This window comes from Spermophilus citellus (genome assembly GCF_964194105.1).
Source record: "Spermophilus citellus genome assembly, chromosome: 6".
In the NCBI taxonomy this organism is placed as follows: domain Eukaryota; kingdom Metazoa; phylum Chordata; class Mammalia; order Rodentia; family Sciuridae; genus Spermophilus; species Spermophilus citellus.
Genome location: NC_138187.1, coordinates 32,114,580 through 32,139,385, shown reverse-complemented (window position 1 = coordinate 32,139,385; position 24,806 = coordinate 32,114,580). Strand labels below are relative to the sequence as shown.

The 24,806-nt window shown below is 40.1% G+C and overlaps 1 protein-coding gene and 1 pseudogene across 1 annotated transcript; one reads left to right on the top strand and one right to left on the bottom strand.

The window, feature by feature from the left end:
• LOC308650638 (cytochrome P450 3A9-like) overlaps positions 1-24,806 on the top strand; it is a gene marked incomplete at both ends in the record, with an annotated part of 162,639 nt that overhangs the window by 38,079 nt on the left and 99,754 nt on the right.
• LOC308650649 (olfactory receptor 2AE1-like) lies at positions 12,883-13,818 on the bottom strand (annotated as a pseudogene). Its single transcript has one exon. The product of its transcript is annotated as an olfactory receptor 2AE1-like (transcript).

Genomic DNA, 24,806 nt, shown 5'->3' with positions numbered 1-24,806 from the left:
AATGAGTCAAAGTTGGCAGGATTTCAGAAACAGTCCATGCGCATGAGAAAATGATACAGAAAGCCAGGTTGCTTCACACTCATACTCCAGGACAACTGGCCAAACAATGGCACACACCTGTAGTACCAACCACTCTGGAGGCTGAGGCAGGAGAATCACAAATTCAAGGTCATTATAGGAAACATAGCAATACCTTGTCTAAAAAAAGGATAATTTCTTCAATATGTACAATACTTCAAGAAAATTCAAGATGGTCTCTAAATTCCCTTTTCTATTATCCCATTTATTTTCCTCTTCTTTGCCTTTGGATGTCTTAGAATAAGAGCTTCCCTCTAACTGCCAGTGATGGACCATATTCCAGTCTGATTTCAAGGGATTGGAATAATTGGTTCCTCAATTAGAAGCAGGGTTCAATATTTTCAAAATAACAATATAAATTCTCTTCTTTCTCCACCCAGGGTTTTTGGCAGTATGACATCCAATGTCATGAAAAGTATGGGAAAATGTGGGGGTGAGTATTTTGGAAACTTCCCTTGGGTAGACTTGTTGGATGGGGCACTCCAGGGCAAGAGGACAATGCCATCCCAGAGCTATTACTAGGAATTAATTATCATAAAGCTCTTAGGGGCTCCTCCTCCTGCCAGGGGTCCCATATTTCACCAAGTGTCAAGGTTCATGGCCAAGAATGTCATACTTCTGACTTTTCTCAGTCTCTGATGACCCAAAAACTCTTGGCCTCACCTTCTCTCCAGTGCCCAGCCTCTATCCCCTTTTCCATTTTTTCTTCATTAGGAGCCTTTAAAACTACATAGGAGGTATTAAGTCAGACCTTTCTAAAATGTGCACCATGCCTAGCTTTATCTCCTTTCAAGTTTATCACTTTATTAAAAGTGACCTTTATATAAATTTGAGGGTTATTATGTACATTTAAAAGAAAAGATGAGAGAGAGATGAACAGATTAGGAAATGATATGATCTCTGCTTTCTTTTATTTTAACTTTCTCTGCAAGTGTGAAGTCTTGGAGATTTCATTTGTTTTTAACTGTCAATTAGGAGTTTTCAATGCAAGTGTACACAGGGATTTCTCTGCCTACCTCATTCTACTGACTTTGATGAATGCATGTCGAGTACATTTTAAACCACTGTGTTCCCATGACCTTGTGTACTTCATAATCTGATAAGATAAAATCAGCTAATTTCAGCATCCATTTTCTTAATAATGCTTGGTGAAAGCAGTTCCAGAGGTATTATTATAGTTCTTGTGTTCTATAAGCAAGTGGGAGATGGCTTTGCCTCTTCCTCCCTCTTCATCTTCTCTCATCAAGTCCTCAAAACTGCAGAGCTGGCCACATCATCCTGCCTAACTGGCATGGCCCATAAAGGCCATATGGTTGAGTGGAAAGAGCACGCAGGGCTGAGTCTCCACTGATATACCCCCAGCTGTCTCTTGCATCTTAAGCATTTGTAAGAACTTAATAATTTGCTTGTCATCAATTTTTCTCTAATCTAATAACCTTTCACATCAGAAGAAATAATTGAAAGCATAAACAGAGAACCTTTAGAAGGCTATAAAATCTTTGTCCCCTGAACTTAATTTACAGTGTTAATATTCATGATATAAAAATAACTCAATGATTTCAACACCAAAAAACCAAATAACTCAATCAATAAATGGGCAAAAGAACTGAGCAGACCATTCTCAAAAGAAGAAATACAAAAATGACCAATGAATATAAGAAAAAATGTTCAACATGTCAAGCAATTGGAGAAGTGCAAAATTATTTTCCATGCTTTTATAATTATGTCAAAATGAAACTTATTATATGAATAAATAAAAAGAACTAATGACAAATTTAAATGACCTTTGGTCTTTATGTCCTAGAAGAGATACTTTTTGATTCATTATAAATATCTCATACTTTATAATCCTGGGAAAACCAGAGCCTCGGGGACTCGATTCTCCTCTAACTGTGGGTGGAGTTGTGTTTGTGCTTAGATGATCCCCATCATTAACCAATATGGAGAGGCATTGGTGAAGTACCTGAGCCAGGAAGTGAAGAAAGGCGAGCCTGTCACTGTGAGAGAGTAAGTAGCAGGCAGCCCTGGGGTTCTGAGCTGTTTTAAGACCTTCCAGCAGCCTGCCAGGGAACTGAAATTACCACTGTTGACCTACTCCGTGACCAGACAAAAGCAAGTGTGAGCTGTCACAACCACAATGGGCCACCCAAGAAGGAGAGGCTCCCAGGATGAGGCAGGGTGCTGGGACATCTGTGTGCAAAAACAGAATTAGTTTATCTGCTTGATCGTCAATGTGGATATTATGTAAGTCAAAACTCGTTTTCCAACGAAGAATGTGATCACACAGAAGTTGAGGGTGGAGCATAGGGAATGTTGGTTATGGGAAGTTTGTGGTACCTATTGAGCAGGGATAGAAAGATACAATGCAGGGCTAGGATTGTAGCTCAGTGGCAGAGCACTTGCCCAGCATGTGTAAGGCACTGAGTTCTATCCTCAGCACCACATAAAAATAAACTGATAAAATAAAGTCATGCTGTCCAACTAAAAAAATTATTTAAAAAATTTTTAAAAAAGAAAGATACAATGCAGGCTACGGAACAACAAATCTCTTCATGGTTGTACTGAGAATATCAACAAAATACAAAATATGAAATATTTCCACCACTTCTTCCTCCAGTTTCAACGGAGATAAGGTCCTGAAAGGATACATATTACAACTACCATATCATTTGTTGTATAAATGGGTTATTTTGACCCATGAACAACCACTGATACTGTCTTGGGAAATCTGAGAGAATATGTTCACCAAGTTGTGAGACTATCCAAGTACATTTTGAGGAGATTTTTAATGTTTTAACTGAGGATATTCTTACTCATTCCCTTTTATGAGATTCTGCCCTTGGGGCCACCTTGGGTCTTGGAGTGCAGGACCTCTCAGAAGCTGTAGCAGTGGGTTCAGAGAAGGGGGGACAATGTTTCTGCCTCTCAGAACAGGGTGTTGCTGTTATGTGATGTGTTAGAGAGAAATCAGCTCTTGGCACAGACTGTGCTTAGGCAGGGCCTAGGTCAAGGTCACCTATCTTGGATCCCCTACCAGGAGTCAATTATAACACCCTGGTCCTGCTGAAGCTCTGTACTTAATCATCTTTTATCATCTACACTCCACTCACTGATGTAATTTGTCTGATCATGGGTGTCTGTCTCTCTGTGACTGAACTCCTTGAGCTCACTACCCTAGTGTCCCTAACTCCCCTGGCACAGGGGCAGCTGCCTCATGACATTTGATAGGAGCATGGACTAGTCATTTGATCAACAGATATTTCTGACAGTGTGTGAATGTGCTGGTCGCACTTCTTCCAGCATGTGTAGTAGGAGAGTAAAGCAGTGCAGATTAAAATTTTACATTTCTTTCTCTACTCAGAATTTTGGGGAGCTACAACATGGACGTGATCGTTAGCACATCCTTTGGAGTTAATATCAATTCCCTCAACAATCCACAAGATCCATTTGTGAAAAAAAACAAGAACATCCTTGGTTCAGATGTCCTCCTTCCAATTTTTCTTATAAATAGTATGTGGATTACCGTTTCTTTTAAAATAACAACTTCATTAAGATATTATTTACATACTATATGATTCCTTAAAATGTAAAATTCCATAATTTTTCACATGTTAAATGATACATGCAGCCATCACCATTGTCAAAACTCAGAAAACTCATTATCTTTTAACTGTCAGCTTTCAAAATTATTTACCCTAAACAAACACTACTCTATTTTCTATCTCTTTAGCTTTGCATATGATGTATACATTATAACATGGAGACATGTAATATGTGGTCTTTTGTGATGCAAAGTGATATCATTAAGCATTCTGTTTCCAAGTGAAATATATATCAGTACTTCATGTTTATGGCCATATAATATTCCCTTCTATAGATATACCACAATTTAGTTATCCTTTCATCAGTTGATGGACATTTGTGTTATTTACACCTTTTGGCTATTGTGATTGATGCCGTTATGAACATTAATGTGAAACTTGTTTGTGAACTCTAGTTTTCCATTTTTTTTCCTAGTTTTCAATTTAATCTGAGTGTATACTCAGGAGTGAAATTGCTGCCTTACAAAGTACTTCTGTCAGTGTTTTACATAATAGCTGTATCATTTAATATTCTTTCCAAAAATGTATGAAAGTTCCAATTACTTCATTTATTTCCTAACACTTCATGTTTCCATCTCTTATTTTAGACATTGTAGTGGATGCGAGATGGCATCTTATGTGGTTTTGATTTGCATTTTCCTGTTGGTTACTGATACTGAACAATGTTAATCACTTTTTTATTTATTCTTTTTAGTTATGCATGATATGTTTATAAAAGCATAAAGCATACCTTATTCTAATTAGGATCCCAGGCTTGTGGATGTACATGATGTGGAGATTCACTATGAGGTATTCATCTATGTATATAGGAAAGATAAGTCAGATTCACTCTTTTGAAGAAATATCTATCCATGTCTTTTGCCCACAATTACCTGAAGCATTTGTCTTTTTGTTTTGAGGCTTAAGAATTTTACTGGTATGAGTCTGTACCATGTACAACCAGAGGAAGGACATCTTGTGCTCCACTTGTGTACAATGTGTCAAAATGCATTCCACTGTCATGTATAACTAATTGGAACAAATTAAAAATAAAAGAAAAAAGAATTTTTAAATAAACTAAGTGAAAACATAATTATTCATATATTCTTTACACAGTTTCTTATCAGATTATGCTTTGTAACATGTTTGTTCTTTTCTATAGACATCTTTTCACTTTCTTGATAGTGTCCTTTGAAGCACAAAATTTTTAGTTTTTTGCAGTTCATTCATATCATGGGAGGTACTACATATCCCAACCATTAAAATGAATGAATTGGATTTCAACATCTTAAAATGTATCAATCTCAAAGCTGTAGTGTTCACAAAAGAAAGTAATTGACAGTAGATGCATGCAACCTGATGCCATTTATATAAATGTTAAGAACTCAACAGGTCTTGGAAACTTAGCTCAATAGAGCTGGTATTGTGGCAAGCATCATTGTTGGAGACTTAGTTTTTCTTTGCTGCTGAATCATTTGCTCAGCCTGCAGCGTCAGATTCTTTAGCTCTTTCCATGAGCGTAGCTTCACCATTGGGTCTCTCTGGGCCATCTTCTTTCCCCTCTTCCTTCAAGAGTTTCTCTTAGTGGAGAATCAGGTCTGGAATTTCTGGGTCAATCCTCAGTCATCTGAACCTTGGTTCTAAGTCCTCCATGCCTGATGGCACATTCAAGTACCCAAATAGGAAGAAAAGCACCTTCCAGGAAAATACAAGCATGACCTCTGCCCAACATTATGACTGGATCTGGTCCTCTCCATTGACAAGTTTGTAAATCTTTCCACCAAACTTGGCCTAAAGGGCCTGTTGCTGTGAAAGACATGTGTTGCTCTGCTACAGTGTGACACTCTGAGTCACAGTTTTAAAAATTAAAATTGAACAGAGTATGATTGAGGTTATTTTGGGGGGGGTCTTAGTCCTATCTCCCCCTTGTCATTTTTGTAATTGTAGCTTAATAGATAAATGACCTCGATTTACAATAACTTGACCTTGAGGGTTGTAAGGAATACGTGTTTTATGGTCAACATGAAACTCTTGGCAAAATTGTTGAAAAGAGGAGCTAACATAAGCTGGTGCATTATGTTTTAATTTGTAAATAACATCCTAATACTGCAAAAGCAGCTAGCAATGAGAAATAGCATGTTGAGTATTTTCTTTTTCGTGAGCTGTGGCAAAGATAAATTTAGAATAAATATCTACAATTACATGTATATAAAATTGCTTACTAAATTGAGGAATGTGAGTTACATCCATTTTCCATAACTGATTTGGTTTTAATCCATGGGGACTTACCCCAGATGGTAAAAATTGAGTGTGTATAACACATTGGGGGCAGTGACATACAAATTGACAAAGTTGCTCTCTAGTAATATTAAAATTTTTATGTAAGCTAGAAGCATTTTTATGATGCAAAGAATGCAATGCTTGTGCACAGTCACATAAAGATATTTACTGACAAACAGCAACCAATTTATCAGAGTTATCATTACATGATGTTAAAAGCCCTGGAAGATTAGTGTGGGGCCATATGGGGCCTATAAAACATGGGTGTTTTGCATTTGTACTGTCCTTTGGAGGGTATGAAACAAGTTAAATAATTCTTGTGATGGTGTATACACAATAGTTGAAGTTTCAATATTTTTTGCAACTCAAACTTCATATAAACTGTCAGGATAAATATTGATGGACTCATTTGCAAAAAAGACATAAAGCACAAATGAGAGTTTCAAGTTCTACTCATTGGGCAGAAGAAGATAAGGTTTGTACCACCTCTCTATGAGCATGACTATAAAACCTCCTTTCCCTGACCTTGAGCCATCAGTGAATACCATTAGTGCTCCATCTATTGGATGTGCATACACAATCTTTGGAAAAATAAGTGTAGTTAGAAAGGCAAATTGAATAATTTTATCACAAGAATAATGACTTTCTATCTGACCAGGAAAATTAGCAAAAGCTACTTGCCAATTATTAGAAGTTTGGAGAAGCCAATCATTCTGTTGAGCAGAAAATGGAATGTTTATAATATTAAGTTCTGATCCAACCAGCTATAAAACTCTGCCCTTGATAACTAATTGAGCAACAAAATCATGAAAAGGCGTTAAAGACCTTTGAGAAGAGTAAGCTAAATGAATCCACTCAATAACTCCCATATTGCTCCTGTAGGAGATTAAGTAGTGGTGATATCAATAAATATGAAGGCCTTTGTGGGTTAATTCTAATAAGGTGAGCATTTTTAATAGCAATTTCAACTTTCCTCAAAGCCATTCTTACTTCTGCTCTGAGCTGATGAAAAGCTGGAGAAGGCTCTCCCTGTAATATCTGGAGTAAAGGATTTAAATCTGAAGGAGTTAGCTTTAAAGAGGGCCTCAGCCAAGTTATATCACCTAATAGTTTTTGAAAATCCTTAAGAATGTCAACTCCTTGACTCTAATTTGTATGTTTTGAGGACAGAATTTATGCCCTTCAATCACATGACCTAGATATTGAAAAGGAGATATCCTCTGTACATTTTGAGGTGCAATGCACAAACCCATTGCTGTGAGTCTGGTCTCTAACTGGGCAAAGAAATTTAGGAATACATCTGAATTAACATGAGCTCAAAGTATACATTCCATGAAATAAATAATATATGCATCAGGAAATTTCTCCCTCACAGACATGATGGTGTATGCCACAAAATTTTTACAAAGGGTAGGACTGTTACACATTCTCTGAGGCAACACTTTCCAGCAATATCTTTTAACTGGTTTTTAAAAAAAATATTGCTTGGACACTAAAGACAAACCTTTTACAGTCATCTGGCCATAATGGTATAGAAAAGAAATAATCTTTTAAATATACTACTATTAAAAGATAATCCAATTTGATAGCTGTAGGAAAAAAGAAGCCCTGGTTGTAAGGCTCCGTGGGCTTGATAACACAATTAATTGCCCTGAGATCTTGTAATAATCTCCAGTTGCCAGATTTTTTCCTTAATTGCAAAGATGTTCCAAGGACAGAGCATAGGTTGTAAATGGCCAGCCTGAAGTTGTTCCTGAACTAACATGTGGGTATTTAAAGTTTTTCCCCTGCCAAGGGCCACTGACTAACCCAGATTGGCTCTTCTATGAGCCAATGAATTTTTTTCTGCTGTTCTCTGTGTTGGGGATAAAGTAAGGGGAACTATCAAAAGTTTTGGCTGGGTGCATTAATTAGTCTCTCTTGGGAAGATTGAGTTGTAGGTAAATACCCTTGTAAATTTTCCTCTGTTTCCCTAGGAAAAAATGTTTGATTAAGTCCCTCAAAAACATGATAAAATTTGAAGTTACTATTAACAAACCTAAGCTGCTCAGAATATCATAGCCCCACAAATTGACTGGCAAGATGTCTAAAACATAAGCCTTGAAAATTCCAGAGTTACCATCTTTATTGTCCCAGTGAAGATATTGAGCACTTTGTGCAGGCTGAGAGATCTGACCTATCTCCTCCATGTTGGCAAGCGCAATATGTAAAGGCTACCTCGTAGGCCATAATCTACTAGATAAAACAGATCTATCATCCCCAGTATCTATGATACCTGAATTTTTTTATGATTAACTTTAAGATCCAGTAGAGGGCATTCTTGCTGAACTAATTGAGCCCAGTACACTTGGTCTGGGGACCCAGAAGTTGAGGTCTACTCTGGGCCATCCATGGAGTGACAAGGCAGGAGTATTAGCTGTGCCAATCATCTCTTAAAGAGAGCTAAGTAGCGGGCTCTGACTGCACAATAATTTCAATTTTATCTCTAAAGTTTAAATCAATCACTCCTGGCAGCACCTGAATTCCCTTTTTAAAGTTGTTTCACCCCAAAACTCACCCTATGCTATTTGGGGTAATGGTCCATGACCCCAGTAGGGACTCGTTTGGCCACATTTCAGGCATTAAAGTAACTCCCAAGGTTGGCCATAGTGTACAGTCTCGATGGAGTTAGCTGCTAATAGTGACGAGCTGGCATAACCAGTCCTGATGACGTCAGAGTCTGCAACTTCTCTTCCAGTGTATATTGCAGTGCCCCTACAGTTTGGTGGGCCCAGGGCAGGCCCAGCTCTTGGTTTTCTGGCCCCAAAGAAGGCAGAGTTGAAGGCTGAATTGGCTGTGAACTACCGCTGCCATATCTATCCAAATCTTCCCATGCCATGCAGTCATCTCCCTGTTAGTGCCATCTGTGCAAACTGGGAGAGGTCTCTACCCTATTGTGCAGAGATTCATAGTCCCAAGCCATTTGCCCAGTTCTACCAAAATTGGAACAGCACTCATAAGAATGGCACCTCTGAGACTGAGGTTGTAATACCCGCTTCAAAGCTGCAGCGAGCATTATGCCCTGCAGCTGTGTGTGACCCACATCCACACAAAGGCAATGAACTTGGAGACCATCCCCCTTTTTCAATGGGGTTGAAGGATTTCCTGACAAACTTTATTAGCATTCTCAAATGCTAGCTGCTTGACTAGGAACTCAGAGGCATCCAAGTCTCCTAATGATCTCTTTGCTGCCTGGTATAGATGTTCCTCCAAATCTGAAAATGGCTCCTCTGACCCCTGTTTGATCTGACTAAAATTCAAAGTTGATTCACCCTGATTAGGTAGCTCTCTCCATGCCCTTTTGGCGCATGCAGTAATTTGATCATATATGGCCAGATAATAATTTAATTGCCTTTCCAGATTTGTAAATTCTCCAGTTCCAGTTAACATCTCCAAAGTGGCATCATAGCCTTGTTTCCGGTTTCTCTCAGACTGTTCAGTGCAATAATCAGTCCAGTGAGACCACCAACAGAGGTAGTTGCCCCCACCCCCATAAAAAATTTTGGCCATATAAATCCAGTCATGTGGGGGTAAAGGCTCTTTGCATAAGGAATCAAGCCAACTTTGAACAAAGGTGAATTTGGACAGCAAGCATTTTTGAGCTCCTTTAGAGTCTTAAAAGAAACTGCAGCGTGCATACGGACACACTGATTTTGCTCGTTAATCTGCTCAAAGACCGGAAAAAGCTGAAAACCTGTAATGTCCTCCCCTGCTTCCTGTGCTGTTCTAAGGCAATGGTGGAGGGGTGTAAGCATGGCTACTGCCAATTCAGAGTAGTTATTAAACTTTGTTCTCCCAGAGGAGAGTGGCCAGATCCAAATGGCGGGCGTGGGGACAGTCAGGCATAATCTGCCAAACCCTCCTCTAGATCATTCTCACCCTCTGACTGAGTTTCCTCATATTGTGGCTCAGCTTCACCAGTATCTTTCTGTCCATTTTCTTCCCCTCCATCCTGAGTCAGCCTCACAGAGACTCCATCAGGGCTAGTTTCCTCTCTAGCACACACCCCTACCATCCAGTTTAGTTGGCACACTTCTAAATAACTGGTTCTGTCTGGTTCAGCTGTGACTGAATGTTTGGTATTCAGACTTGCTCTAAGGTCACCTGTCTGTGGTTTGTGAGCTACAGACTGGGTGAGAATTGACTCGGCCCACAGTCCCACTACAGATAGAGAAAACTGCCTGGGAGCAGCCATGGGCCACTTCTCTGATTCCAAACTTCTAATTGCTTTCTGGATCCCCTTTAACAAGTCTTCTGTAGACCACTGCCCCTCCTCTCAATATTCAAAATGAAACATTCCTAAAGCAGTTCAGACCTTTTGAATATTTTCTATTGTACTTTTAGATAGCTTGGCAGAGAGGCAGCCTTTAGACCTTTTCTACCTATCCTTTCCAAAGTATGCAAATCTGGTGACTCTTCATCACTAATCCACAGGCATATGTCATTAACTGTTTCAGGAATTGAGCCAGCTGGGCCCTCCTGACTCGTATTCCTCTTCAGTTGACTAGAATCTCCAAAATCATTAAGTAAATTTATTTTTCTGAAGACATGGAACTGCTCATTATTTCTTTAACATCTCTGACTCTCAGAATGCTTTCTTCTTTTACAACCCCAAAACACAGTTCAATGAATTTCTAAAGTACATTCACTCAGTCTACATGGAAATTCACTCTGAGGGGTCCCTGGTTCTGGGTGCCACCTGCTGCCCCCATCAGTGTGGGCAGCTGAACTTACAATCACTGATGTGAATTTGCAGGGACACCAAATAAAACATAGACACAATTTACTTTTACACAATCTTCATGATGGCCTCCCCAGCCCTCAGTCTCAGGCTCTCCAAAAGGGAGAGCAAGACAAAGTCAGGAGAGGCTGAGGAGAGAGAGGGACAGGTTCAGAGGTGATATTTCATTGGGGGGACTCTTGTTTAGAAAGTTCTATCCAAAAACCTTCAGAAGGAGCAGGAATACAAGGGAAAGGTGATTGAAACTCAACCGTAGGGGAACATCCTACAAAGAAGAACACTTGCTTTGAGCAAGACCCCGCCCAAGCCACAGTGAATGCAGTAATTGGTCAGAATCTGAGGCATCATGACTGGAAGGTGTGGTCATTCATTGTGGCTCCCCACAATTTATAGTAGGTGAATATGGGGACATAGACTTCAAGATGGGTTCTCCCACTATTTTCTCATCATTCCAACATCACTTCAACACAGTTTTTTTCTGCTAATATCACCCAGAATCCATCTATCTCCTCAGAACTAATATTCTAAACTCATAATCTCAAGTATTCTAGATAAAGACCTGAGATTAATGTGACTAGAGAGACTAATTTACTATATATCACAGTGGTAGCAAGTGACAGACTCTAATCCACAGATTATGATTCCAAATAATGAGACTAGAAACTCAGAAAACAGAAAAGTACTTTCAACCTTTGAAATTAAAAAAAAATAATATCACTAATTGATATGGCAGGACCAATACAGACAAAATAAATCATAAATTTATGTTTAAAGAATGTTAAATTTTTGGAGATAGAAATGTGGCTCAGTGGTAGAGCACTTACCTAGCATGTGTGAGGCAATGGGTTTGATTCTCAGAACTGCATATAAATAAATGAATAAAATAAAGGTCCATCAACAACTAAAAATATATATTAAAAAAGAATGGAAAATTTCATAGATGCAAATTCCAAATATATGACTCAGTACTTAGATCATAGCAGTAAAAAGGACTCAGTAAGTATTTGTCAAATATATGTATTTTACCACCATTTCACCCAGCTATTCCACTCCCTGGTTTATACCCAAAGGACTTAAAATCAGCATACTATAGTGACGCAGCCACATCAATGTTTATAGTAGCTCAATTCACAATAGCTAAACTGTGGAACAAACCTAGGATCCCACAATAGATGAATGAATTAAGAAAATGTGGTATATATACTCAATGGACTATTACTCAGCATTAAAGAAGAGTGAAATTATGCCATTTATTAGTAAATGGTTGAAGTTGGAGAAAATCATACTAAGTGAAATAAACCAATCTCACAAAACCAAAGGCCAAATGTTCTCCCTAATATGCAGATGCTAATTCACAATAAGGCAGGGGACACTAGGGAAGAATAGCATTACCTTAGATTAGGTAGAGGGAAGTGATGGGAGAGGAGGAAAGAGGTTGTAGTGATACAAAAGGCAGTAGAAAAAACAGACATTATTACTGTGTGTATATATCTGACTACATGACCAATATTATTCCACAACAGGTACACTCAGAAAAAATGAGAAATTATATCCCATCTATGTATGACATGTCAAAGTGCATAAATGCATTCTACTGTCATGTAGAACTAATTAAAACAAATTAAAATTATATACATATTTTACAAAAAGTATGTACAGGTAATTTTACTTTGTATGTAATAATACTTCCCTTCTAAAAACTTACTGATACAGGAAACTCTACAAGTCTAACAACATAAGTTATTTCTCACCCTTCCTTTCAAGAAACCCTTCACTTCATGTCCCATGCTTCTGATATTAAGCAAGATCTTCTCCTTTTATATTTCATAAATACTCTTGAGTGGCATTATTTATATCTATTTTGTGGATGAAAATATAATGAGAAAAGCCATTATAATCGTATTTAATATTTTTTGGAGTGTCACTGAACTTTGCAAGTCTTCTATGGAGAGATTTTTAATCTTTTTCTCTAGTTCTCTAGGAGGTGTGAAATGTGCCCCATGATGCTTAGATGCCTGAGACCAAGTTAAAAAGTGAAGTTATACATAAGCCACCTATTTCTTGCAAAGAGAATCAGAGACCTGGATTCTTGAAAGGTTTATTCAGATCAACATAAGGAGCTTATCCTATTCCATTCTCTGTTTGGGACAACTGCAAGTGCAATCACTGGGTGATTTGTATCCGTAACACTCTCCTCAGAGCCTTAGCTACATCCTTATTCCAGAGAGTATAAATCAGAGGATTCAGAGTGGGAGTAATGATGCTATAGAACACAGAACCAACTTTGTCTTGCAGTGGAGTGTGCTGGGACCTGGGCCTCACTTATGAGAAGATGCAGGCACCAAACCAGAGAGACAACACAATGAGGTGGGAGCTGCAAGTGGCAAAGACATTTCTCTTACTCCCAGATGAATGAATCTCAATGACACTGTGCAGGATGAAGCCATGGGATGTAGAAACCAGGGTTATTGGGAGGAGGAGAAGCACGATGCTACAGATATACACTGTGGACACATAGACAGTGACGTTAACACATACCAACTTCACAACAGCTGGATACTCACAGTAGAAGTGGTGTATTTTCCAAGATCCATAAAAGGGAAAGTGCATCAAGATGACTGTGTGAATTAGGGAGTTCATAGATGCCCCCAACCATGAGGTGAGGGCCATCATCACTGCCACCTTCCTGCTCATGAGCACAATGTAATGCAGAGGATGACAGATGGCAACATACCTGTCATAGGACATGAGAGCTAGCAGAAGACACTCAGCACCACCCAGAGACAAATAGAGGAAGTGCTGAGTGGCACAGCCCAGGAAGGAGATGGACTTGCTGCCAGACAGGTAGTTGGTAGCCATCTTGGGGATGGTTGTGCAGACGTGCATCAGGTCCATGAGGGAGAGCTGGCTGAGCAGAAAGTACATGGGTGTGTGAAGCCCATGATCCACCCAGATGAGGAGGATGGTGAGGGTATTGCCACTCAGTGCAACAAGGTAGACCACCATGGTCAGGCAGAAAAGGAAAAGGTGGGTTGGGGAGTCATTGAAGAGCCCTTCAAGGATGAAGTCTGCCAGAGACGTCTGATTCCTCAGCCACATGCTCCCTTCTCAGTCCCTAGGGAAACAGGGAGTGGAGATAAAGTGTGATGCCAGAAATATGGGATCCTGTGTACATGGCGATCAGCTCTTTTGATCCAATCAAAGATTTGTGATGAGATTTTTTTTCTCTATTTGTAATTAATCTGCAGTTGAAATTATTGAAATTCAGTTTTTCAAAACAAGAGAAACCTAAAATTTGTTATCACAATCATGGTCATTTGGAATTCCAAGACTCTATTAAGGTCCAAAATTTATGACTCTTTTTACCAAATATAGGCATACGTGTGTATAATCATATGTGTGATTTGTGTTAGTGTGCGTTTGTGTTTGTATGGTTGTTGGATTATGTTTCTTATCTTACAGGAAACTTATAACAAGAGCAGCTGAACCACTAAGACATTTCTATTAATGCATGTAATGGTTAAGGGTTGCATTACAGAACTTTGGCCTTATTTCTTTGTGGAAGCTGGTTAAGGAGTTGATGTACTGCTGTCATGTTTAAGTCTGATGTGGAAACTTTAAGTCTACAGGACAAGCAGTAGAAAGGGAAGATAGTACAAAGCAGGGCAGACAAGAGACAGATGAAATATAAAAGCATGAGCTGTGACCCCACAAGAGAAAACAAACAAACAAAAAAGAGTCAGTTCTGCTTGCCTATGGAATTAGGCACTGGGGTTCTTTTTTTTTTGTATTGGCTCTTTTGAATTCTACAAAATTTTGGGGTTTCTTTTAACATGTTTAAAAAGCATAAAATAGGCCTCAATTCAGTCCCCATACTTTTCTTTTCCCTCTCCTCCTCCCTTCCTCTGATCCCTTCCCTCTACTCTGCTGATCTGCTATTATTTATAGCTTTTTATTAGTTACTTGTGGATATACATCCAGATGAGATCCATATGGTATGCTCATATAGGTACATGGGAAATTTAGGTCAGATTTCTAATGAAGCTGAATGCACACCCCTAGCCCAGAATTCCAAGAGCCTAAAGGAGAATCCGGGGAAGGTAGAGCAACTGCAGGCCCAGCCACTGCTCCATAGCAGTGAGGAGTGAGCCAGCAGATCTCCATCAATGTATTAATACTACAGGATGACTGCTTCCCTTCTGCCCTCTAATCTCCCAGGAAGCTCCTCTAAGGCCAACCTTAACTAGAAATGATGAATTAGAGGGAATTTGGTGAGATGTAGTTTATCCTAGCCAACCTCACACATCATAAAGTCACTACAGTCCATCTTCTGCCAATTTGGCACACATGCACACCTCCATCAGTCAGGTTAACCTCCAAATACAAAAATGATACATGTGTAACTATGACAATACATCTATCATGAAGGCAAACACATTATCCCTTTCTCCAGGAGAAAATCCAAAGTTCTTTGTTTCACCTAGGGGAGATATTCATTCCTCTGATACATGTGTCCCCTTTAATATCCTGGAACTTCAAAATTTTCTGGATGATTTATATGAGAAAGATTCATACAGAAAATGTTGGGAGTCGCCCTGGCTCCAAAGATGGCGCCGACCATGCTTCTCTTCTGGTACTAACTTCCCCATGCCCCGAGACAGTGGCGGGAAGAGCCGCCCAATGGTGAGCCCTGCTGACCCTCATGATCCTTACCCACCAATCAGAAAGTTCCCTGAGCCAATACCTTGCTCTGTTGAATGGTTCCTGGCTCTATAAATGTGGAAAGCTATTCCTCAATAAACAGGTACTTCTCCGATGAGGAGCCTTGTCCAATCGTTCTTTCAGAAGCAATAAAGAAATACTGATTACTACCCATCACAGGATAGATCTTCTTATCCAAAAAAAGGGTTAACCAGTACTTTGGATATCAACCTCTGTTTCCTCACTCAGTCCTGGCACCTTCCCAATAGATCCATGAACAAACTGGACATGGCATCAAGGGTAAAGATTATTCCTGGATTCAGCAATATGGACGTACACTCACCAAGGTCAATCTATCTGAAGCCGCTGCTGAATACTCATGGCTAATAGCAAAGACCAATCTGGGTTCCCAACATCGCACCATTCCCTGGGGTGATCAGCCAGCCCCTTCATAGCACATTGATGACATTGGACCACATTCAACATGAAAGGGACACTCTTTTTTTTTTTCTGGACTGGACATTCACTCTGGGTATGGATTTTGCTTCCTCTCCTGAAGTGCTGCTGCCAGAACTAACATCTCTGGACTCATAGAATGCTTTATTGGCCATAAGAGTATTCCACGCAGCATTGCTCATGATCAAGGAGCTTGATTCACAGCAAACAAGTGTGAAATGTGGCCTGTGTTCATGGGATTTGTTATACTTAACATAGGTCTTCCAACTTCCTGAAACACAGAACCTGATGGAATGGTGAAATACCCTTGTAAGACTCTGCATCAAGCTGCACGTAGCTGGAAACATCTCTCATTGCTGGGCAATGTCCTCCAGGGTGTGTACTGTTAATTTATGGTACTGCTTCTCCCACAACAAGGATTCATAGGATCAGACCCCAAGCATTCAATGGATATAAATGAGAGTGTGTTCTCCCCCTATCACATTGATGTCTATGACCCACCAACATTATGTGTTCCTGCACTTTTCAGTTCTGCTGCTTTAGAAAATTCTTAGTGACAAAGGGAGAGATTCTTCTACCCAGACACAAAGTGATTCTATTTTCTGAGAGTTGAGATTGCCCAACTGCCACTTTAGGATGCTCATTATAGCTGAATCAACAGGTGAAAAAGAAGGTCACTCTGTGGCATTGAGTGATTGATTCTGACTAGGAAGGGGAAACTGAGTTGCTACTACACAATACAGAGAGGAAGATCAAGTGTGACATAGGAGATTTTCCTAGTGCCTCTTCGAACTCCCAGGTCCTGTGATGGAGGGCAATAGGAAACTAAATCCCAAGTCAGGTCATACTGATAAAGGCTCAGATCCTTCAGGGATGAAGGTTTGGGTCACCCACCTGACTAGGAACAATGACCAGCTGTGAACCAAGGCAGTATGTACTGGGGAGTGAAATAGGATAGTTATAAACACCAGTAATGACCATGTGGACAATCCTCAGGAACACAGACTGCCATACTTTTGCATTTCTTCTTAATGCTGATAAGAATTTGTATATTTATATTACACAAAATAAGTGTTTACTTCATTGTCATCCTCTTATCAAAACATGAGGTGTGAATACTACCTAAAATCATATCTCAGTATTTAAATAACTGGATATAAATGAAGGAGTATGAATCAGTAGAAACAGAATAAATTTCACACAAACTACAAATAAAATGATTTTTTCCCTTAATGTGGAAAGGGTTGTATATTTTATATACTTTTCTTGGGAAAAGTTGATGATGTCTTAGGTTATCCATAGAATTGTCAAATTAGGTAGAAGAATATTTTATGTTGTCTTTATTTGAATATTGAGCAAAATTTTTAAAAAAATGCCTGAGTGCTGTGTTGACACAAAACAAAGCAACCATACTTGTGTCCTGGGTAGATTTGTGAGTCAACAGATTACATAAAATGCCAAAAAATCTAGGTTTTTCACATTGATTCAGCAGCTTGTCAATCTGCCCTCTCACAAGTTCTCCCTCTAACTTCCCCATCTCCCGAGAAGAGCTGTCCAATGATGAGCCCTGATGGCTCACATGATCCTTACCCACCAATCAGACTAGCCCTGCTGGCTCACATGATCCTTACCCACCAATCAGACTAGGCCTGCTGACTCACATGATCCTTACCCATCAATCAGAAATCACCCCATGCCAACTGCAAACCATTAAACTGTTAAACTATCATAACTGTCAAACCACCCCGGTTCTATAAATATACAGAGCTTTTCCTCAATAAACGGGCATTTTCTCCAACAATGTGCCTTTTTTGTTCTTTCATCAGTGCTGAAACCTGGGAGGGGGAATGCCTTGATGCTTGAGGGCCCCCTTTCTCAAGGCTTGCCATCCTTGTCCACTCTTTCGAGTACTGCTACTACTCACACAACACCGGCTCTTCAGTAGGTGAGTTCCCCTATCAGGTATCCAATTTCAGATGGGCTATATGCAGGGGCTTTGACCATGAACATCCAGCAAACCTCTGATGCCCAATCTGGAAGAGAGAATGCACCCCACCACAACCTTCACGGTCATGGTGGACTGTCTGGGACCCGGTTCATGAGTGAGAGGTCCTGAGGGGTGGAAGAACAGTCACTCCCCTCTCCCTCTCTCTCTCTCTCAACCACCCTCGTCCCTCTCCTGACCTATGGGGGCTTCTTCTTCCCTCCCTGAAGACTCCTCCTTATTAAATTCTGCAGACAAGATTGGCCTTACTAACAATTAGACAATCAAAGTCAATGGCCCCCAGGAGGATTCCTAGATCCCACAATTCTCAGAGATCTGTTTAACTTCTGCGAGCACTCAAAAAAGTGGAAGGAGATCCCCCATGTTGAGGCTTTTTCTCTTCTTCGTTCTCACCCCAACCTATCCAGCAGATGAGACCCCTCCCTACTGACCTCCCCTGTCGGCTCCGTCCAGCCACTCAGGTGCTCCCCCTGACTTGGCTGACACCTTTATTTCCCCCAAACTAGGTTCCACTCCCTAGTCCCACAAACCATGGCCCCCTTAAGAGATGTTGCTGGACCTGAGGGCATTATCTGAGTACATGTCCCATTCTCTATGAATGACTTCATGCAACTCGAGCGAAGGTTGGGCTCATTCACCACAGAAGAGAGTTTCAGTGGGTCCTCCAGACTTAGAGCCTCACTTATATGTTATTGGCTAATACTCTCCTTCTTGAGGAACGTACCAGAGTCTGGGAACCTGCCAGAGCCCATGTTCATGAAACTCACTGAGTTAATCCCAATCACCCTCCGGGGCCATTTGCTGCCCCAGATAATACACAAGCTGGCATACAGAGTAGAGACCAATTCTCTGCATGTATTATTGCTGGGCTCAAAAAAGTGGCATGTAAGGCTGTCAATTTCCAAAAATTACAAGAGACCCCATCGAAATTTCTGGATCAGCTTACAAAAGCCCTTCAGCAGTAACCTAGATCCTGAAACCCCAGAGGGCCATCATGTCCTTATGACATATTTCCTCTTGCATAGCTACCTTGACATCTGGGCCAAACTAAAAAAGCTCAAACAAGGCCCTGCCACCCCCCAGACTGAGAAATTTCAGATGCTCACCCAGGCCCTGCAGAGTGCTTCCTTGGATCGCTGCCCATCACCGAAATCCCTCCCCCCTGGGTACCTGCTTCAAGTGTGGCAAGGAGGGACATTGGGCCAGGGCATGCCCTGCACCACACACTCCGCATACCCCATGCCCTAAATGTCAACAACAAGGTCACTGGGGCTCTGACTGTCCCTAGATCCTGTAGGAGGCCTATGGCCAGGTTACCATCTGACCTTCTGGGCATGGCAATGGAAGATTGATGGAACCTTGGGTCCTTGACCCTTGTCCTTGTCCTTGTCCTGTCAATAGACAGGAACCCAGGGTGCAGATTCAGGTGGATAGGCACCATATTGACTTTCTCCTTGACACTGGGACTACCTTCTCAGTCCTGACAGAATTCTGGGGGCAAACAGTGCTGTCCACCTCTCCTATTGTCGGGGTAGAAGGAAAGACCATCTATCCAAAAAAGACTCCCCTATTACTCTGTTCCATAGACAACTTCCCATTCTCTGAGGCATTCCTAGTTATGCCCCAATGACCAGTTCCTTTGCTCGGCTGAGATATTCTGTCTAAATTCAATACAACAATCAACATCCAGGCTCCTGGCATCTGTCAGGCCCCAGAATCGGCCTGTTCATCTTTTCTGGCCCTTTTGGCAGAAGACTGGCCATTCTGCTCCACTTGTGAGGCTGATATGAAACACCATACTAAAAAGGACCCCTTACCTACAAACCTGGTTGACCCGATTGTATGGGATACCCACACCCCCTCCACCATTTCCTGCCCACCAGTAAAGATCCTAGCACCTTCCTCAATCAGGCTCAATACCCCCTGTCCACAAAAGCTCTTCTGGGCCTACAACCTATTATTAAGGACCTTCTGAGCAAAGGGGTACCTCCGTCCTGCTTATTCCCCTTACCATACTCCCATACTAGTGGTAGAAAAGCCCAACAGGTCCTATCACTTAGTTCAGGACCTATGACTCATCAACACCTCCGTTAGGCCCATACATCCTTTAGTTCCCAACCTGATTTGAATTGCCAGCTATCATAATCATGTGAGTTAATTCCTTATAATGAATCTCACACACCCACACATTTATGCATATGTGAATACACACAGACATCCTATTGATTCTGTTTCTTTGGAGAACCACAACAGGAAACTAATTGACTATTTTAAAAAAATAAAAACCAGCATATTGTGGAGTTTGTAATGTATTTAAAGGTGAAATGCATGACAAAAATTGACACCTTTATCACTAGGAAATGAACTTTATCTCTGGTACTATTCTTTGCTCTTAAATCTGTTGATATAATATAGTAACTCTAGATTTCTTTAGTATTGATATCTTATATCATTTTAATTCTTTTACTTTAAACATATGTGGGTCTTCATATAAAGTGATCATAGTTGGGTCTTGCTTTTTAAGATGATACAACCAAACTCTCTGCCTTTGGTTTAGGGTAACTCAGATATTTATAGTTAATGTGATCATTATACAGTGAGATTAGTGTCTATTATCTTGCTATTTGCATTTTGTTGTATTTCTTTCTTTTCCCACCTTCTTTTTGATAAATCAAGATTTTAAAATCATTCCACTTTATTTCCTTGTTGATTTATTATTTACAATGGTTTTATTTTAGTGTTGCTTTAAGGGTCACAGCATATACTGATAAACCCAGCCTGATTCCCTCTTAAAATTGGGAGCCATCTTGCCACAAACATGAAAAGCTAATTTCAGCTTTACTATAAATTATTGCGAATTCTAAACTTGCTTGGAATGCCTGCCCGTGCCTTGAACTCACCCATGCCTGGCTTTCTCTAACCATATAACAACCCTCTCTGGGGCTCTAATGACGTTTATAAATTCTGATGTCGGGGCCAACAAAATTATAAACTAGCCTTTGTGTTATGCTCGTCAAGAGTTTTGTTATCTGTAAGTTCTCAAACCCCCCCTTTGTGTAATTTTCTGGGCTATAAAACTGCGCTTGTAGAAACTTTCAAGGCTGTCTTTTGTTCCTGTGGTTTTTGTTGGGAGAGGAAGACCAGCTGGTTGAAATAATAAGTTTGCTTTAATTTGATTTTAATTGGAGTCGATGGTCTTTTCTTTGCATCCTGGTCTAACAATACCTTTATCAGTCTACCATCAAGTGATATTATACAACTTCACAACTAAGAAATATGTAATATTATGTTGCTATTCTCCCCGCCCCCATCTCAATCTTCATGCTATTGTCTGGATAAAGGAATCCTCAGAATACCATAAACAGATTTCAACATTAACCACCTATTCTGGGGAAAAAAAGACATTTTTACTTCAGAGTAACATTACTGGTAATTGGAGAGCAAAGAAAGCTTGAAGATTACTGTGGGAGTATGTTAGAGGTTAAAAAATATCTACCTCCTCATATGGAAATCTGGGATAATCATTGGAATTCAGCTGGCCATCAGTCTCTAGCAAGTCTCCCTGTCATCCCTCCAGAGGGAGATACAACTCTTCACTGGGTGGGATTTACCTAGCTCATGAGGTATTGTACTATAGCACTGTGGACAGAATACACCTGACATTTTTTTCTTCTCCTTTTGTCTCACACCTCTGGCTGTATTCTTTGTCTGAGTCCTCTAACATCTTTAGTTACACCATTAATGACTCATGGGAAATAAAGCTATTCTTCTTTTGAATGAAAATTCCCTCCTTGAACTCTGGCTTAGAGACACACATTCCTTGGCTCCCTTTCCCCCTTCATTTGTGTCCTGGGTAGTCCATCAGTACTGTCCATTCAGCTCCTGCATAAGATTCACACAAACAAATATGGTAGCCTCCATTGGTAACTTTTCTAGTGGCCACCCAAATACTTTTTTTTTTCCTCTAGATCCTCCTAATTGAACTATTTAATATTCACTCTCAATGTGCTTCAGAAGATGCAGTCTCATTTAAGGAATTAGGGCCAGTGGAGCTAGGACAGAAAATTTCCCAAGGTGCATCTAAGTCATATCCAAATATTAAAAATATTTTATATTAATTATATTTAAATATAAATATTTTGAATATTAAAAAGTTTTTAAAAACATTTTTACCATTTCTGATGTTAGCAGCTATATTGGAACTGAGAACACAGGGACAGTGGACTTGGTTAAAGATTTCCCTAAGCTTTGTTTTGGCAGTTCTAAGAAATGATTACACTTTCCTATCAGGACTTCTTCCAGTACCCACATTGCTAATTTCTTATCATTGGGAAACTCATCAATACTTTTTCCTATTCTTCCTGTGGGCTGTTGCAAGGTTGATTGATTATTCTACAAATCCTTATTCTGATATCAAGTAGAGCCGAAAAACAAATTTTATTTTTTCATCCCTTGGCTTCCTTTTAAATCACTGGTGGCAACAGTTCCAAATCTTTCCTCTACAGTTGGGAAGAAGTTAAACTTTCACTTGAGGGGGAAAAAAACCACATTCATATCCTCACCTCATATTATTCAGTCCTTTTCCTTTTTTGTGGGTCTTGATGTTGACCCTCTCTGCTCATTAGGTATGGATGGGATTCAAATAACAAAACAAATAAATAATAATATAATAATAACAAAACAACAAACTGAAACACTGAACCTCTTTGATGCTTTTGACGTACAAATCATTATTGAGAAGAAACTTTCATGGTAGATTTTCAATTTTACTTAGGGACTTCTGCAAGGTTTTTCTATGTTAATGTGTGATATGACTCATTAAGAGTGTTGGCAGCAATTTAGTATCTTTCACCACAGAAGTCATTGTTCTTGGCACAGTGATTGGGACTTCCTAGAAGGAAATTTGGCCATCCCTATTTATCCTCCACTTTCTGAGCCCCACGTGGACCTTCTAGGATCTCAACTCCTCAGATCCACAGTGAGAGCCAGACTGCATCGCCCTGGCCCTCTCAGGTCATGGGTATCCTCCTCCACCGGAAGGTGCTCTCTGTCGGGTGCCAAAGAGGGTAGAGGGGCATCTTGACGTGAGGAAGGCAGACAGGCCCATCCCTTAGACCAGTCTCTAGACGGGTGGGTTGGAACTAAACTCCGAGCACCCTGGAGACCTGGTGGTTTCTAGAAGGGGAGACCAGAAGTGCCAACGGAAGGATCCGATGTGCAGTCTGGGCCGCTGGGAGCGCCCACGTGTGTCTTCTGGAGGGTGAGGCTCTTCCCTGGCGTTGTTAATCTTCAGCCCGAGGTTAAGGCTGTGTTATCTAGGTTTTTATTTTTTTATTTTTAAAATTCACATTTTCTCCTTATTTATTTGTGCTTTCAAAACTAGTTACTGGGCTGGGGTTGTAGCTCAGGGAGAGCAGGTGAGGCCCTGGGTTGGATTCTCAGCACCACATTAAAAAAAAAAAGTCACAAAGTTTAGAACATGCCCAAGGGGTTGAGAAAGCAGCTAGGAGAATGCATTTGGGGCCAGGACCCCGAGCCAAGCTACACCCGGTGGCAAAAGTGTGTGGGGGCGGGAGATGTGTGTCCACTTAAATTATTTGTAATGCTTCTGAGTGGAAGACTTCCTTTCTCTTCCATTTGTTTAATTATTTATACCAAAATGAGCTCATGGAGATTTATTTTATCTTTTGGGTTGTAATCCAGCATCACATTACTTGTCTTTTGGTCAAATTATCTCAGCTTTGTTCATTAGGAATCCTTCATATTAGCTCCTGTGTCCTTCCAATTGTATTTCCATTGTGTTAGGTCCATTTGGTGTATTGTGTTCAAGTATTCTGTTTCCATATGGATTTTCTGTCTACATGATTAATCTGTTATGAATTAATGGCCCCTACTGTTATTGTGTTGCTGATGATATCTTCCTTCAGATCTGTCAGTGTTTGCCTTAAATTAGGTAGAGTGATGTTGGTTGCATAGCTTTTTTTTCCTTTGGGTACTGGGGATTGAACTCAGGAACACTTGACCACTGAGCCATATCCCCATCCATATTTTGTATTTTATTTAGAGACAGGTTCTCACTGATGGATGGGTCCTTTCCATTGCTGAGGCTGGCTTTAAACTGGAGAGCCTCCATTGCTGAGGCTGGCTTTAAACTGGAGAGCCTCCATTGCTGAGGCTGGCTTTAAACTGGAGATCCTCCTGTCTTATTGCCTTTCTGTTTCTGAGGCTGGCTTTAAACTGGAGATCCTCCTGTCTCAGCCTCCCAAGTGGCTGGGATTACAGGCTGTCCCACTGCAACTAATTTGCATACCTATTTTTAATCATTACATTTTCCTATTGAATTGACCCTTTAATCATTATATAATGACTTTTTTTGTCTCTAATGCCAGTTTTGACTTACCTATTTGTCTTATATAAGTATAACTTCATCATGTTTTCTTTCAGTTCCTGTTTGCATGGAATATCTTTTTTCTTCCTTTACTTTCAGCCTATGTGTGTCCTGAAACCTGAAGAGTATCTCTTGAAGACAGCATATAGTTGGATTTTGTTCTCTTAAATCAATTCAGCCACTCTAGGTCTTTTGATTATTAATTACATTACATGTAAAGTGATTGTTGATAAGTAAAGAATTACTATTACCATTTTAAAATTGTCTTATGTCATTTTTTAGTTCTTTTTATTCCTCTCTTTGTAGATGGTTTTCTAATGTTTTGATAACTTCTCTTTTGTAGTGACATATTTTGATTGTTTTCTCTTCATTTTGGGGTATTTATTTGTTATAGTTTATATCTTCAATGACCCCAAAGGCTCATGTGTTGAAGGCTTGGTCACCAGCTGATAATGCTATTAGGAGGTGATGGGTACTTAGGAGGTGGAGCCTAGCTGGAGGGAGTAGATCATTGGAGGTAAAGAGGTACATGGGGAC